Source organism: Microcaecilia unicolor, chromosome 8, assembly GCF_901765095.1.
Source record: "Microcaecilia unicolor chromosome 8, aMicUni1.1, whole genome shotgun sequence".
Lineage (NCBI taxonomy): Eukaryota > Metazoa > Chordata > Amphibia > Gymnophiona > Siphonopidae > Microcaecilia > Microcaecilia unicolor.
Window position 1 is genome coordinate 154,958,088 of NC_044038.1, and position 15,184 is coordinate 154,973,271.

General features: G+C 44.1%; 1 protein-coding gene across 2 annotated transcripts in view; it reads left to right on the forward strand.

Annotated features, from left to right (window-relative positions):
- Positions 1 to 302: 302 nt before the first annotated feature.
- Positions 303 to 15,184, forward strand: part of SYNPO (synaptopodin) — a 147,192-nt gene continuing 132,310 nt past the window's right edge. The window contains exon 1 of one of the 2 annotated variants that reach the window (XM_030211320.1): positions 303 to 381. The gene's annotated coding sequence lies outside the window, so the exon portion shown is untranslated. Of the gene's footprint in view, positions 382 to 12,219; positions 12,277 to 15,184 lie in introns of those variants that run through there. The other variant, XM_030211321.1, reaches the window with a different exon arrangement.

Below are 15,184 nucleotides of genomic sequence, written 5' to 3' on the forward strand. Positions count from 1 at the left end.
CTTTGCAAAGTTCCAAAACTTTGATTGCTGTAGAAAATGGATTTTATGTATATATTCCAGCAGGAACACCTAAAACTATATCAGATTAATGCCTTCAGTATGGATGAAATATACCATATGCTGCCGGGAAACAAAAGGGACTCTGTTTTATTAAAGTTTCATATCTACACTCCCACTTGCAGCTCCCTCCCTTTACTCTTAACTCCTGGATCTTTGCTCAAGCTGCTGAATTAGAGAGAGAGAGAGAGAGAGAGAGAGAGAGAGAGAGAGAGAGAGAGAGAGAGAGAGAGAGAGAGAAAGACCTGTGACTCTACTGCACAGCAGTAGTTACAGAAACCAGATCCTAAGGCTGAGAATGCCAGTCTTCTGGTCCTCTTGCAGGTAAGTTGCCTGGGAGAAAATGGAAAAGGGAGGGAAAGAATCATCCATAGTAACACAAGCTGGTTTGCTTTTGCTGATGGGGAGACAAAGGATGCAGTAGGATGATGGGGATCAACATTGACAATCTGCTCTGTTATATGTTAGAAACCAGTGTCGTATACCTACAGTATTACTGTCTATTCCCTTAAGAGTGAAGCTGCCGCTCCATCCGTTTTAAGTGAAATTGCATGTTTATCCCTGCCAGATCTGTTAGGCTGGGGACAGCAACAGTTCTCCAGGGTAAAAAATGTTGCTTTGCAGACAGTGTATTGCTGCAGCACTGCTGTTTGTGTTTTTAAGGGCTCTGTGTGTGTGTGTGCTCATGCCTCTAGGTGCCTGCCTTGTGTTTTGCACATGTGCAATTAACTTTCTGCTCCTCTGACTAAATTGGAAGTGTACAGAACTTCCTCTAAGTCTGTTTACTTTTCCAGAGGATATTTTGCACGCTGAAATAATAGCAGAGGCTGTGCTGCTGTTCACGGACATCATGTAACACTCAAGGTTTATACTTCTCCAATTCCCTGTTTAACTATGAACAGGCAAGGAAAGCAAAACAGATACTAAGAGATTTGCGCTTGAATAACCTCTGCTTTTCTGCATGATTGTGGCAGAGTGTTAAAGGAGTATATTACAGGTTCAAAAGACTCTGTTTCATACCATGTATCTGGAGGCCATAACCTGTTTTCTTCACAGAAGATTCATAGAGCCATTGAAATCACCTTTCCAGGGTGCACGATATACTCTCCCTAATTCTATAAACTTGCATGCTCAAATTTCTGATTAGCATGAAAGTTATGGAATAAGGCCAGTGGTGCACATAACTTAATTTGATAACTGGCTAATTGGAGTTAACAGGTGATCATTGCCTACAATTGGCTTTAATTAGCACTAATTGGAGGAGTAGCCTAGTGGTTAGTGCAGTGGACTTTGATCCTGGGGAACTGAGTTCGATTCCCACTGCAGCTCCTTGTGACTCTGGGCAAGTCACTTAACCCTCCATTGCCCCTGGTACAAAATAAGTACCTGAATATATGTAAACTGCTTTGACTGTAGTTGCAAAAACCTCAGAAAGGCGGTATATCAAGTCCCATTTCCTTTCCCCCTAATTGGCAGCAATTAGCAATTATGCATGTAACTGGTCTTAGTCGCTATTCTATAAGTTGCATGCTCAAATTCTAGAGTGCACAACTTCAAGGGGGTGCATGGACTTGGGGAGGGCATGGGTGGGTTGGGAGTGTTATAAAATTCATGCTTAGTGTGCATCATCCAGGTACCTGAATATTAAGAACTTACATCTAATGTACAGAAACAATTATCAGTACTCTATGGGTTCTAGATCTTGTACTCAGATCTGTGCTATGGGGATAATTCTATAACTGGGCACTGCCATTTAGGAGCTCCGGGGCTGTGTGGTAGGAGTCTGTTCTAGAACAAAACCAACATGCTAAAGCTCCATTATAGAATTCTTGTAAAGCCTGGTTTCAACTAAAACTGAAAAAAATGGTTTCATAAGTACATAAGTATTGCCATATTGTGACAGACTGAAGGTTCATCAAGACTAGCATCCTGTTTCCAGCAGTGGCCAATCCAGGTCACAAGTACCTGGCAAGATCCCAAAACAGTACAATACATTTTATGCTGCTTACCTTAGAAATAAGCATCAGATTTTCCCCAAGTCCATTTTAATAATGGCTTATGGACTTTTCTTTTAGGAAGCTATCCAAACATTTTTAAACCCTGGTAAGCTAACTGCTTTTACTGTATTCTCTGGCAAATGAAATCCAGAGTTTAATTACACGCTGAGTGAAGAAATATTTTCTATGGTTCATTTTAAATTTACTACTTTGTAGCTTCATTGGGTGCCCCCTAGTCCTAGTATTTTTGGAAAGAGTAAACAAGCGATTCACATCTACCTGTTCCCGTCCACTCATTATTTTGTAGACCTCTATCATATCTCGCCTCAAGCGTCTTTTCTCCAAGCTGAAGAGCCCTAGCCGCTTTAACCTTTCCTCATAGGGAAGCCGTCCCATTCCCTTTATCATTTTCGTCACCGTTCTCTGTACCTTTTCTAATTTGGTCACCTTCTACTTGCTGGCAACAAACTAAAACCAAAGAAGAGTGAGAGGTGTAAAACAATAGCTCTTTATTTAAAAACCTTTAATAAAAGTCCTCCATTAAAAACCCAACATGGTCATGTTTTGCCTATAGTCTGCTTCAGGGATTAATAACGATATGCACAACATCAGTCTTTGTACTTTTACACACCTAATGAATTATGCACAATACTCTGGCGAAGAGGTGACCCCACATAAGTCACAGACTTTACCGTTATCTTGATGCTCAAGGCATCATTTCCGCTTCTTGATGTTAATCTATCAGGATACTTCAGCAAGACCTCCTGGTCAGTAACATTTCCAATTAATATACAACACTCTTGTGCAACTTCACTTGAGGGACATTTCAAACAGAAAATAAAACTCTACCGGGGCAGCAGAACACCTCTTTGGTTGGTGGGGCCAAGCTCCGCATCCAGCTCTCTTTCCCAAGGCAACCCCCTCAAACTCCACTCCCAATTAAAAGGCTGATGCAAGAAAATCAGACATTGCGGTAAAGAAGAAAAATTTGAGAACTGCACTGATGCAAGAGGTATCAGTGCCAAGTGATTATTCTGTGCATCATGTGGAGAGGGAGAAAATTCTCAAGTACCAGAAAATATAGAAATATTTCCCGTTGTATTGGGAGCCACAGGTTTGACTGAAAGCCATTTTGAAGCACACCTTGATAAGTTGCCTATACATGTCACATCTTATGAACTCCAGAAGGAAGTTCTCTTTGGCATGATACAATTTCTATGGTGAGTGATGGCAGCTATTTTCAGAGACTGAGAGTAAGGTTTGTTATTGTCATAATGGGCCAGATTCTATATATGGCGCTTACAAAATTGTCGCCGAAACCTCTTCCCCCCCCCCCCCCGCGCTTAACAGTATTCTATAAGCCGAACCTAAAGTTTGGTACGGTTTATAGAATTAATGTTTAAGTGGAGAGGTTGTGCTAAATTTAGGCACCGCCATTCGCACCAACGAAAATGTGGTGCAAATACCTGTGTATAAATTTACACACGGAGCACCATTATTCTGCAATTACATGTGTAACTCAAAATCACACCCCCCCATCTGCCCCAAAACACCCATGACCCTCCCATTTTCACTCCCCCCTTTTCAGGCCACTCATACATTTTATGTGCAGATCCCACGCCTAACTTTACATGTATGTCCCAATTAAATCTGATTAGTGCCAATAATTGCTTGTTAAAAAGCCAATTATTGGCACTAATTGGCTTATTATTCTATTAAATTGTACATGCAAATTAGGAGCATTTCTAAATTTGTGCATGCAATTTTTGGCAACCTTTACAGAATCAGGAGGAATATATGCAAAACTAACCCATTTAGAGGCAGTAACCCGAGAGTAATAATTCTACCCAGTAATTAGTAGCAATACAACTATTACACCAGGCTCTGTCTCCTCCAGGCTCCAGATTCCATGCCTGTGCTTCTGCTTTCTCCAGCCCTTACTTCCCACTACAGACCTGAATGGAGTGGCTGGACACAACCTGAGCACAGAGATGATGACAATCATGGCTTATCCAAGAATATCGGATGCCCTAGGCAACCTTCAGCCATGTGCCCCCTACCCCTGAGGGGCAGCTCAAAGCCTTATTCCTTCCCCCCCTATAGTTCAGCATTTCTTTTTCCCTACCTCCATGCAGTCCAGCATCTCCCTTTTCCCTCCCTACCCCCAAACAGTCCAGCATCTCCCCTTCCCTTCCCCCTGTATCCAGCATCTCCTCCTTTTCCCTTCCTCTTACTACTCCCACCCTCCTCACCACTGCCACCCTCCCTCTTCTGAAGCATAGGAGGCAAGAGGATGCAGCAGTGGTATAGGGCCTTGAAATACTGCCTCATCCACCCCCCTCCTCCTGACAAAAACTTCCTCTCATGGGGGGTGGGGGTGGGAGAAGAGAGGGTGATGTAGGACATGACAACACATGATTGCAGGTCTATGCTTTGATGCTCTGTGCCAACGCTGAATTCACTTTCCTCTTGACATCAAGAAGGAGGAGGGTGGCATCAGTGGCAGGAGGAAGAGAAAAAGAGGGAAGATAAGATGCAACACTCCTGCCCTTCCACTGATGGTCCACAAATGCCTCTGCCCTAGGTAGGCTGAGTTTGGTTCAAACGTTTTGTGGAGCCATGCCTCTGTGGCTCACCCTATTTTGATGTCTGAGTTATACCTCAGCTTTTCAGACTTCTTGCTTTACCATGACTTCTAATCATGATCTTTCATAACCCACATACATGGAGGGGCATAATCGAACGCGAACGCCCATCTCCATGGGCGTCTATCTCCGATATCAGGTACATGAAGGGGCGGGACAAATTGTATTTTCGAAAAAAATGGGCGTCCATCATTTTTCCAATAATACGGTTTGTGCCAGCCAAATGCATCGGATTTATGCGGATTTGAGCTGGGCGGTATCGTTTTTCATGATAATGGAAACCGAAGGCGCCCAGCTCAAAAATGACCAAATCCAAGGCATTGGGTCGTGGGAGGGGCCAGGATTCATAGTGCACTGGTCCCCCTTACATGCCAGGACACCAACCGGGCACCCTAGGGGGCACTTGTAACAATTTTAAAAAAGTTAACTACCTCTGAAGTCCATAGCTCCCTTCCCTTGGGTGCTGAGCCCCCCAAATCCCCCCAAAACCCACTCCCCACAACTCTACACCATTACCATAGCACTTATGGCTGAAGGGGGGCAACTAGATGTGGGTACAGTGGGTTTTGGGGGCGGTTTGGAGGGCTCCCATTTACCACCACAAGTGTAACAGGTAGGGGGATGGGCCTGGGTCCACCTGGCTGAAGTCCACTGCACCCACTAACAACTACTCCAGGGACCTGCATACTGCTGTGATGGAGCTGGGTATGACATTTGAGGCTGGCATACAGGGTGGAAAAAAAAAAGGTTTTAAAGTTGAGCCCTCCAAAAACCCGCAAAACCCACTGTACCCACATCTAGGTGCTCCCCTTCACCCCTTAGGGCTATGGTAATGGTGTAGAGTTGTGGGGAGTGGGTTTTGGGGGGGATTTGGGGGGCTAAACAACCAAGGGAAAGGAGCTATGCACCTGGGAGCTATTTTTATTTATTTTTTTAATTTTTAGAAGTGCCCCCTAGTGTGCCCAGTTGGTGTCCTGCCATGTCAGGGGGGCCAGTGCACTACAAATGCTGGCTCCTCCCATGACCAAATGCCTTGCATTTCGTCGGGTTTGAGATTGCCGGCATTTTTTTCCATTATGGCCGAAAATCGATGCCGGCCATCTCAAACCCGACGAACTCTGATATTTGGCCGGGCCCAACCATATTAGCGAAGAAAAAGATGGCCGGCCATCTTTTTCGAAAATACGGTTGGCTCCGCCCGCTTGTGGCACCGGTGCCGGAGATGGCCGGCCAGATATTTAGCCTGCGCCTTTCGATTATGCCCCTCCAAGTCTGTTCACTAACTCTCAAATTCCATATATGGCGCCTAAATTGTGTGTGCTAATTTGACTGCATGGCCAAATTGTGCACACAACTTAATTTAACACCAAGCCTATCAGCGCTGATAATTGGCAATTAACAACCAATTATCAGTATTTATTGGCAACAATTAGGATTTACGTACATATCCAGTTCTATAACAGAATGCACCTTAATCCTATCGCATAACAATTTGGGGGGGGGGGGGGTGTTTATGGGCATTCCTGGGGGCATTCCAAGATTTTATGCGTGTTGATACAGAATCTTGCCTAAGTGCGCCTAACAGACGCCAGTATTTAAGCCTGCGATTTTTAGGCACAACTTATAGAATTTATCCTTAAGTGCTGCCATTGTGTATGACTAGTGACTCCCTTCCCATAGAGGCTGTGAATGCTGCCTTCAAAGCATCTCCGGTATCTGCTGACTGACAGTGAATCCAGGTCCTCTGTATGGTAGCATACAAACTGCTATTGCATGAGCTACTGGGCTAAACCTGATGCATAATGAAGAATTAAAGAGGCCGATAAAGGATGGAAAAGAGAAAAGAAGGGAACTATAAATTAACTATGTAGAAGAAAGATTTGACATTTTTGCTAGCTTTTACAATATTTGCCTTTTAAGAACATATCAGTCTTGGAAATGTGCCTGTTTCACCTGCAAGACTGGAACTGAGGCCAAAGTTACTATTCTACAACCAGACCAAGAAATATGCTTTGTAGATTTCCCCATATCAGCAGACATGTTCAGGCACTGTTGAAAAACGATCTTTCTTTTGAAGTTCCAGCATTTTCATGCAGCCCTATCACAATGGTCACAGAATACTAAATTGTTTATATTCAAATATGATCATAGATTGACCACATAGGAGCCTGATATGTACAGATTACAAAAAATAGGACGCATCATACAGGTTAGGGGAAGAGAGACCCTTTTTAAAAAGAATTGTATGGCACATGTCCAGCCTGGAAGTCTGAACTCTATACAAGAAATGACTATGCAGGGTGTTGCTTGGGAAACTTGCCCAGACATTAAGCACATTCTGGAAAGTCAATTAATCACGTATTGGCTTCTGATTGGGACAACGATGATCTCAAATTACTCTCTATTGGCATTCCGGATCCTAGCAAATCTTTTCTATTCCCAATTCTCAAGACCTGCAGTCATGCCTATGCCTTTTTCAGTCTTCAATGATGGGACTCGTTGGAAGTAGGGAAGGAGAATAGTAGAGCTGGTGTTTGGTATGAACATGGACATATACAGCATAGGCCTGGTAAAATGAATGAAACATCATGGCTGTGAGTGATCCATGAACAGTCCTGTTGAAAGCACTAGAGATTCCTGAGAATGCAGCTTTATTTTATTTTAACCGTTCATAACTCACTCTATCTAACCAATTCTAGACAGCTTACAAAAGAAGATTCACAATCTGGTGGAGGACCACAAACAATAAAATAAAACTAATGTGAGCATAAAAAAATAAGCAAAAATAAACTTCAAAATACTTACAAGAATAAGTAAAACACTTGACTGAATAGATACGCTTTCAAACATTTCCTAAAATGCAAAGAAGACGTCACACTACGTAACTCCTGTGGCATTCTACAAAAGAGGACAACAGAAACGATCGAAGATCTATAATCATTCCACCTACCTTAGTAGAGTAGCAGTATAGCTAATAACAAGATCTCTCTGGACATATAGATAGTAGATGATGACGGCGGCAGAAAAAGACCTGCACGGTCCATCCAGTCTGCCCAACAAGATAAACTCATATGTGCTACTTTTGTGTATACCTTACCTTGATTTGTACCTGTGCTTTTCAGGGGACAGACCATATAAGTCTGCCCAGCACTATCCCCGCCTCCCAACCACCAGCCCTGCCTCCCACCACCGGCTCTGGCACAGACTGTATAAGTCTGCCCAGCACTATCCCCGCATCCCAACCACCAGTCCCGCCTCCCACCACCGGCTCTGGCACAGACTGTATAAGTCTGCCCAACACCATCCCCGCCTCCCGCCACCGGGTCTGGCACCCAATCTCGGCTAAGCTCCTTAGGATACATATACTGCTTATCGTTTCTTTGACCTCAAAATGTATGTAGGTTGATAAGCATGCAGGGAAGAAGCTAACAATGTTAGAGCCTCATCATGCAACACTTTAAAGATAAGGGTCACGATCTTATACCGAAATCTACATTTAACAGGCAACCAGTGTAAACTTTTCAAAACTGGAGAGATATGAATAGATTGGGACAGACCCAACAAAACTCATGCCACTGCATCCTAAGTTAATTGCAATACACTAAACTGCATGAAAGGGGACACCCAAATAGAGGTTGACCAAATTTTGGTTTTGGTTTCAATGCCAAAGCTGGCCTGAAATCCATGTTCAGCCTTTTTTTGATTTCGGCTGGAACTGAAAATGTGTACCCCCACTCTCTCCCCCAACCAAAAAGAGCTCCCCTCCTGGGACCACCTGTGGCAGCAATCTCCTTGTGAGCCCACCCCCCAGCTGCAGCCCCCCTCAAGAACCCACTCCCCCGATGGTAACTCCCTCACAAATCCACCCTCCGGTGGCAGGTCCTTCCCTGCCTGTTCTGGTTCCAATATCAGAATGGCTGTCATGACCTCCAATGGCAGTCTTGTGAGACTTCTACTGGAAGTCCCGGTAGCTATTTTTACTCAGGAGCTGGCCGTGAGCAGGAGAGAGTGGGGATCGCTCCTACCCCTATTAGCTACCAATGACAAGCTAGGCCCAAAAGGGGGCTGCCACTGAAAGGGTGGGTTTGTGAGGGGGGCTGCCCCCGGGGGGGGTCATGAGGGGGTAGGTTCACGAGGGGGGCTGCCACCACTGGGTGGATCCAGGATGGGGATGCTTTTTGGTTGGGTGGGTGGGGGAGGAATTGGGAGCTGTTTGGGGGGTGGGGCCAGTTTAGTTTTTAGCTTTGGTTTTGGCTAAAACCAAGTGGACAATTTTGATTGCAGATTTGGTTTCAACAGTAACTGAAGATCCTGGTTTCAGTCGGGCTCTACACCCAAATACAGAGTGTTGCAGTAGTCAAAGTAAGGTGTAATAAGCAGTTGAATCACTGTTCTAAAAATTATCAGAGTTCAGAGAACTCCAAAGCTCCATCACTAATTTTAATTAATAGAAAATCTTCCAAATAAAATTTCATAAATAAGATTGAAAAAGACAGTGAAAAATCCAACAAGACCCCAAGATATTTTGCTTCCCTTACAATGGGCGAAACCAAGTCACCCAGAATTATCTGAGAGGGAAAAGGGGGTTTAGCATGTCCTGATAAAAACAAGATCTGAGATTTTTCCATATTCAGTCTAAGCCTGTTAGATGTCAACCAAGATTCAGTTGCTTGGCAGGTATAAAAAATATTTGAACAATCTCTTCCTTTCCAGATGACTAAATTCTGGAATTCTTTGTTGCTTGGCTTAAGTTCTTGTAGGAACTATATGACTTTTTGATGACAGTTGAAAACAATTTTATTTCAGAAAGCTTTTAATTGTTTTAGTTAACATTCTACTTTTGTTGAGGTCATTTTATTAAGAAATTATTGTTATTCCTGGTATTTACTTGTATGTTCGATATTAACTGCTAATGTACTTAGCAGAATAGAAGTTTTATTATTGTATTGTAAAATACAGCGTGGCAATCTACCTGATAGACTGTTCTTAATATGTAAGCTCTGACTCAACAAAGATTACCTGGAAGCATAGAGAGGAGGGTGATCCAAGTCTGGATGTGGTGGGTAGTATAAAGAATTAAAAAAAAAAAAAAAGAACTTCTCCACACTTCTTTAGTTGTTCCTATGGGACATCTCAAGAAGTCTTAACTTTCAAGAATAGACAAGAATGAAGAAACCAGAGAGGTTTAAATCATCACAAACTGATTTTTTTTTTTTTTTGGGGGGGGGGGGGAATTTTCTGTTGCCTAGTAAAAACACAATTATGAACCCTAAGTAGGAACCTCCCAATGGTATCAGACACCCTAGGCAAGCAATTACCAATGCATCTCTTTCTCACTCTGTTCATAGTTCAGCATCTTCCCTTCCTTTGCCTACATCCTCCAGGTTTTCAACATCTCCCCTCCATTTCCTTATCCTCTCAGGTCTCTAGGATCTTCCCTTCCCTCACTTTCAAGTATCTAGCATCTCTCTCCTTCCCTTCCACCCCCATGATGACTGCAGGTTGATCTCTCCCCCCCCCCCCCCCAACCAATGTTTCCAATATATCTTTCCTTCCCTTCTGGCCCCCACGGTGTCTAACATCTCTCTTCTTCACTTCTATCTCCCAAGGTGTCCAGCATCCATCTCCCTCCAAGATGTCCAGCATCTCTGCTCTCTTTCTCTTCCTTTGCCACTGTTGCTGTTTGCCACCCTACAGCCACATGGGCTAAGTCTGCATAAGATCTACAGGCAGTGGCAGGCCTTTGAGCATCTGAACACATGCTCAATATCAGCTCTATCACTGTGTGTATTTTTGGCATCTTGTCAGAGGAGGTGGAATACAACAGCTCTTGAGACTACAGTGATGTACACAATGCAGAAAGGACCTGCTGCTGACTGTGGATTTATAGGGCTGCTTTATTGCTATCTCCACTGCCACCGTGCCCACTCCCCCCCCCCCCCCAAAAAAAAAGCCTGCTTCCTTAGGGGGAAACCAAGTTTGCCAAGCGAAAGAGCTGATCTTGACCCTAAGATAACTTGAAATAAGCATCTACTCTTTCTCCAGTGAGCTGACAACTGAATCTTACAGGGTCATTCAAACTGTAACAGAAAGAAAACAAATACCTTAAGTTTTAAAAGACAAGGTCACAACTTTATAAATATGCCCCACCACAAAGTGATTGAGAGGTACCTCCTTTTCTCATGTGTTTCGCTTTTTCAGCTTCTTGATCCACTCTGAACAGATCCTGCTCCTATTATTACTACTATTATTTTTGCTATAGACATAACTAGCACTGCACACATACACTTAAAAGACAGCCCCTGCTCTGCAGAGCTTGAATCTATTCAAGACAAACAAGACAAATAGGGTTTAGTGAGTTTCAAGTGTTCTGGGAAACTATTAAAAACAAGATGGGTACAAAGAGGAGGATAAGGGGTTAAGATTTAAAAGCAACCTGAAAAGATGAATTTTTAACCTGGATTTGAATAGCACTGGAAAGGGAGCATGAAAGGGTATGAAGGTACAACATATTTATTTCGCTTGTTTTTATTTTTTATTTTTCTATTCAGGAGCAATATCATCAATAATGTGCACTATTGATTATATAAAAAAGCTTAAATTTCATGGTTTTCCCTTAGGTGAATAAATAGAAATAAAAGAAAAAAAATAAAATGATAACATTTTTTAAAAATTGGACTAACCTATCACGTTCTTGATTAATTTTCGAAGGCCAGTGCCTTCTTCTGCAGGTTAGGACACTATGAGCAAAAGATGAGAAAATATCAGAATATATAAATGAAACATAAAAGCTGTCTCAAGGGGAAAGGCAGGGATAGGCGGCTGAGAAACAGGGAGAGATGGATGGGGTGGTTAGACAGCTTTTTTCCTGTCGTTTTGGGTCAAGAGTGATATGAAATGACATGGAAAATGTCAAAGACTTTCAAACAGATGCACATCCCTAGATAAGAGAGAAACGTGGAAACGTAGAAAAATGAAGGCAGACAAAGACCATGGGTCTGATACTCAGACCGCGGGAGTTTAGTCAGGCTGCCTCCCGCGGTCGGATATTCAATGCCAGGCTGTTTTCGGTGACTGGCATTGAATATCCAGTTGTTAATTGGCCGGTTTAAATGAAACCAGTCAAGCCGATATTCAGCACTGGCTGGTTAAGTTTAAACTGACCAAAGATATTGCAGATATTTCGGCAGCCTAATTTGGCTGAACTTAGCCAGTGATGTGTGGAATATCGGTTAATAGCTAGTTGTATTGCATGATACAACTGGTTATCCACTAAGTGCTAATTGGCAATATTGAGAAGGATATAACCAGCTATCTTCCCCCAAATATTGCCAGATAGCCGGTTAAATGCTGTGTAACCAACCAGGAGCCATTCCTGGCCTGTTAAATGGTTTTAAATATCGGGCAGCATATGGCCTATCCAGTCTGCCCATCCATGCCATCTACTATCCATTCCTCTCCCTTAGAGATCCTATGTACCTGTCCCAAGAATGAGATACAGTCTTCAACTCCACCACCTCCACCAGGAGGCCATTCCACAAGAGGAGAGGTAATGAGGAGATACAGAATGAATGTAGGTGAGTAATAGAAATTTGAACTCTATGTGGAAATGGATAAGGAGCCAGGGGAGTGACTTGAGAAGAGGGATTATGTGAGAGTAGCGACGCTGATGGAAGGTAAGTCACGCAGCAGAACTTTGAATAGATTGAAGGGGCGAAAGATGGTACAGTGGGAAACCAGTGAGGAGCAATTTGTAGTAGTCTAGGGCTGTACTGAATATTCGTATTTGATTCGATAAGGCCCAAATAGGCCCCAAATACATTATTCGTATTTGGGTGAATAGTAATTTAAATTCAAATACAAAGAATCCAGGGCTCTACTTGCTAAATCCTACTGAAATAAACACTTGATCTCTGATTTCACCAGTGGTGTTCCTTGGTCACTGCGTGTGTGTGTTCCCCCCCCCCCCCGGGCGAATCACCTCCATGCCCCCCCTGGTGCATTCTTCTTACCTGTTGCGGTGCTGGGAGCAGCTGCATGGCTGTCGACTCCGCTGGTTCCCTGCTCCCTCTGCCCTGGTGTTCACCTGGGGCGGACCGCCCCCACCGCCCTACCCACGGTACACCGCTGGATTTCATGTTGCATCTTTTTATTCTTTGTTATGTTAAAGCGCAATGCCCATTATTCGTATTTGGCCGAAGGGTAAAATGTGCTATTTGGTACAGTTCTGGTCTAAACAAAATGTGATGAAAGTGAGGATAAGGGTTTTGCTGCTAGTTGTGTTCAGAAAGGGAGAGTTTTGGTGGTGTGTTCAGAATCAAGAACAAACAGCTTTGGTCACGGGGGGGGGGGGGGGGGGGGGGGGGGCAGGCTGTTCAATCTCAGAAACAGGCCAAAGGGGAGAAGAAACAGACTCAGCGTTTTCTCTCTAACTACATGACACGTTATCTGGTGGCACTAGAAGGATGGCAAATCATTCATTGTGTCTCTACAGTGATCTGGTAATCTGGCTAATAGATTGCAGAGCTTGGGAAATGAGGCAGAAAAGGCTGAAAAAAGAGGCCTGAGAGTTATGGAACTCATCATCTTTGTGGGGTCAGGGAGCCATGCTGACAGATACATCCTACCAGGTTTACATGACTGAATCAAAGTGAAACTGTGCAAAGCGTACAAACCGATTTCCAAAACTCAAGACATATAGCAATGTTTCAGCAAGCACTAGTAATGCAGTAATAATGATATTCAGATTTAATTCCATGCCTTTTATCCAAATAACAGCCTGATGCATTAGACAATGTAAAACTTCAAGTAGGTTAATACAGCCATCGCTTAAGGGCGTATATTAACAGCATTTTCCTGTCATCAGGTTCTGTACAGTAATGATATTTTTATCATCCACTTGTAGCTGAATAATTTGAAGTGTGCAGAGAGAAAGTGACTTTTCTTGATTAATAATTCTTGTAACTGCTACAAGTCCAGAGTAGTTATGGGTAGGAGCAGTACTGACACCGACACCTGTTTCATAGTGATATCCCAAACCTTGATGTCAGCATACTTAAAAAGAGTATACAACCAGGTGCTGCTACCTGTCTTATGAAATACCCAGTAAATTATGTTAAGGGCTATTCTATAACAAATTGCCCATGGTTACACACCCCTTGTGTGTGTAAGTGCAGAGAAAATGAGCATTTGCTCACGTAAGTGCTATGCCATAAGGGCCCACTTAAATGCTATAGCTTATAACTGTAAATGTGTAAGAAAGGCAGTGGTGTTCCTGGCCTGGATGGCACCCGGGGCGGAGCACCGATGCGCCCCCCCCCCCCAAGTGCAGTGCGCCCCCCCCCCCCCGCTAGATGACACCTCCTCCCCTCAGCGAAATGACACCCCCCGGGTGCACGCTGCTGGGGGGGGGGTGCCGCGGCGCGCGCCTGCTTCTCCGAGTTTGCTAAACTTCGTTCATTCGCTGCAGCTCCCTCTGCCCCGGAACAGGAAGTAACCTGTTCCGAGGCAGAGGGAGCTGCAGCGAATGAACGAAGTTTAGCGAACTCGGAGAAGCAGGCACCCCCCAGCGGCACCCCCCAGCGGTGTGCACCCGGGGCGGACCGCCCCCCCGCCCCCCCCTTGGTACACCACTGAAGAAAGGTGTAGGATATTCAGAAAGCACAATTGCACGCTGCTTGGAAAGAGTGAGGGGTCCTTTTACTAATCTGCGTAGGTACCTATGAGTGCCCAACGCGTTCACGTTCGAGTTACCGCCTGGCTACCGTGAGGCCTGGGTGGTAATTTTGTTTTTTACATGCATCCGATACCCATGCCGGAAAATAATATTTCTTTTCCTGCACGTGGTGTAAACCGGGCAGTAATCCTCATTCTATGCGCATAGACGATTACTACACAGTTACAACGTGAGACCTTACCGCTAAGTCAATGGCTGGCGGTAGAGTCTCAGACCCAAAATGGAAACGCGCCAATTTTTATTTTGCCGCACATCCATTTTCGGCAAAAAATGTTTTAAAGACCCTTTTTACAGGCGCGCTGAAAAATGGATCTGCGCGCGCCCAAAACACACGCCTACACTAGCGCAGCCCATTTTTTGGCGCACCTTAGGAAAAGGACCCCTGAATCACTCAGTTGAATAGGCAGATTAGGCTTTGTCAAGTGAATACAGCGTTAACATTGTAATGCAGAATACTCGGGTCAATATTCAAAGCGATTTAGCCAATCAGCAATGGCTCCTGGCCGGTTAAACTGCCTTTTCAGGGCTATCTGTTAATTTTCAGCGGTACTTAACCGGTCAGTTCCGCTGATAATCAGTTAGTGGCAAACTGAAAGCCAACTATTTTGGGAGTGTTTTGGGGGTGGAGTCAGCACTTAGCCAATGAAGGGGTCCTTTTATCAAGCTGAGGACCCCTTTATTTTTTTTTTGGGGGGGGGGTGGCTGCCGGGTTCTTGAAGCCTGGATTGGCTGCTGTCGGAGACAGGATG